Source organism: Lactuca sativa, chromosome 7 (assembly GCF_002870075.4).
Source record: "Lactuca sativa cultivar Salinas chromosome 7, Lsat_Salinas_v11, whole genome shotgun sequence".
Lineage (NCBI taxonomy): Eukaryota > Viridiplantae > Streptophyta > Magnoliopsida > Asterales > Asteraceae > Lactuca > Lactuca sativa.
This window is the reverse complement of record NC_056629.2, coordinates 76,985,160-76,987,712: the sequence shown is the minus strand read 5'-3', so window position 1 is coordinate 76,987,712 and position 2,553 is coordinate 76,985,160. Positions and strand designations below refer to the sequence as shown.

General features: G+C 37.5%; 1 pseudogene; it reads right to left on the bottom strand.

Moving 5' to 3' along the window:
• Positions 1-375: 375 nt before the first annotated feature.
• Positions 376-1,471, bottom strand: LOC111879549 (proteasome subunit alpha type-6-like; annotated as a pseudogene).
• Between the last annotated feature and the right edge of the window lie 1,082 nt (positions 1,472-2,553).

Genomic DNA, 2,553 nt, shown 5'->3' with positions numbered 1-2,553 from the left:
CCCATACAGGAGCACCTGATTGGATGGAAGGATCGGGAAGTTTTCTTTGAGAAAAAAGAAATCCAAATGAGATAATATATTATTGGAATATCTAAAAGATGATAAGAAAAACCGGACCGGCAAATGGTTAGTCAAGCGCGGACCGCAGACCGTCGGATTACGAAAATAGAAATGAAACAGCAATACAACATTGGTCATTGGTCATTGGTCACGTGCACCACACCGGATCACGTGCTCTCACAAAATCTCGAGACTATCGTTTGCTTTCTCTTTTCTCACAATTCGAACCTACCAGAAAACATACCAAATAACATGTGTCGAAAATCTTTTTCTTTTATTTTTTGAACAACATTTGATTTTTTTTCTTTGGCATACCTAAATCTCATTGGCCTTGAAGTCTTGTTGTAGAACATATTGCATCATTGCAAAGCAGAAATTGCAGTCTACAGTCAAACATGGTATGCATCAAGCATATGTTAATGTTAAATACAATTACACAATAGTTGCAACTCAAAGAAAGTGTAGTAATTCACTTGTACAATTTCATCATAAGTAAATTGAGGGTGTCATTTTTCCATTTCTTCTAAAGGAAATTAATAGCCTCTTGCTCTTTCAATCCAACACTTGTTTCCTACAGACAATATTCAAAAACTACATCAGATAACAAATTTATATCTTTTTCTAAATCCATTACAAAATTCCACACACCTAATGTCCAAAGAAGTGACCTGTTGGATCACATTTGAAGAGTTTAGACCCATTCTCATAATCAATACCCAACACCATAGCCACTGAAGGTCAAACAAATCAATAAAATCATGCACATTCACAAAAATAAGCAATTAATAACAACTTCACATCTAGAAACTAACCTACTCCAAGTTGTCTCATGTAAGCATGTTGAGTATAAACTTGTGATTTGTCAGCAATCCTGCAACATATAGATTTATCAACATAAAAATGATATGACATAATCTGATAAATGGAACTCAAAAAAACTGTAGGATTAATACCATCTTGCTAATACATAAACAACCATCTCATAGCCATATTTACAACGAAACTCAGTTGCTTCTTTTCTTGCTTGTGGAACCAATGTCTTTGCATCAGCTGAAAATATGTACAAAACATTATTTATTAGTTATTATTCTTGCCTTACACAAAAATATTTGATTTGAGGCTGCAAATCATTGAGAAAATAACCTGTAGTTCCAGTAGCTAACATTCCAAGGAACTTGGTGACAAGGAAAAGATTTGTAAGGTTGGTTGGATCCAAGAGCTTACAATAAAAGGGAATCAAATCTTCAGGTGGTGAAATGAAGTTTTTTGTACACAGTCCAACATATGTTTTGGTTGGGACATACAATGAAAATAATCACTAACCTGTGCATTTTAACGAACATTTGGGTGCAATTACAATGGTTGCTGGTTTTGTAGATGTTGAAAGTTGCTGATCTTTAACCCTCTGCATCACTCCCTAATAATCTCGTCCCCATGCCTATGGTTGTTATTATCTGATAAAAAAAATTGAGAAAATTGCTTCAAACATTTTATCGAGCAATTAGTGTGCATCCTAAGAGCTACAATCAAATCTCATATACTCGATTTTGTATCATTCAAAAAACTAATTAATCAAACTATAGAAAATGAGAAAGAAAAGAAGAAGTCGAGAAGGATGGTGAAAATCGCAAATCAAAACCTTACCAAATGATCGACTGCACTGTATGAACGGTTTAGATGTAGAAATTCATCTGGAAAGTGGTGAACGAACGAAACATATGGAAGCAAAGAACAAACATGAAGTCGGTGGTGTGGTAAAGTGGAAACATGTAACACCCCGAGATTCAGGTATTCACCTTTCATCCTTGTTCTTTATTGATTGGGCATGTTTAGTCCTTGAGTGGTGGGAGTGTAGCAAGTGAGTACGCTGGGCGTACCATAGGGGTACGCTGCGCGTACTCATGCACTTAATTTGGACGCGGAGTCGCCAAGGTACGCTGGGCGTACCTAGAGTTACGTCGAGCGTACCCGGTCCAGGTGCAAAAACCCTAATCCACCTTGTGCACTATTTAAAGGGTGTTATGGCTCATTCCTTAGCCTCCATATCAGTGAGTGAAACCCTAAAAGAGAGCCCCATCGTCTTTAGTGTGTGAGAGTGTTGATTTGAGCTTCATGGTGCTTTAGTGCCTTAGTGAAGAAGAAGGAAGGGAGTTCTTGGAGGCTTTAGCTTGAGGTGCCATTTTGGATCTGAGATCTACAGAGGAAAGGGCTACACTTGGAGGTATAAAGTTCAAAACTTTCCTCTTCTTTTGGTTGTTGTTGTATGTGCCCTTTTTAGGGCCAAAAACCCCAAAGGTGGAGACTTTATGAGTGTAAAGTGCTCCATGGTCCGAGATCTGTCCCTTTTCAGTGTTATTGGTGATTTAGAGCCATAAAGTTTCCATCTTGGATGTTAGTTTGAAGTCATGCATGTGTATTTAGCCTTCTAGAGTTGAAGGTTGGATCATTGTGAGAGTTGGTGACTTGTTCAGCCATGCAAAGGCTTAAAGTCAT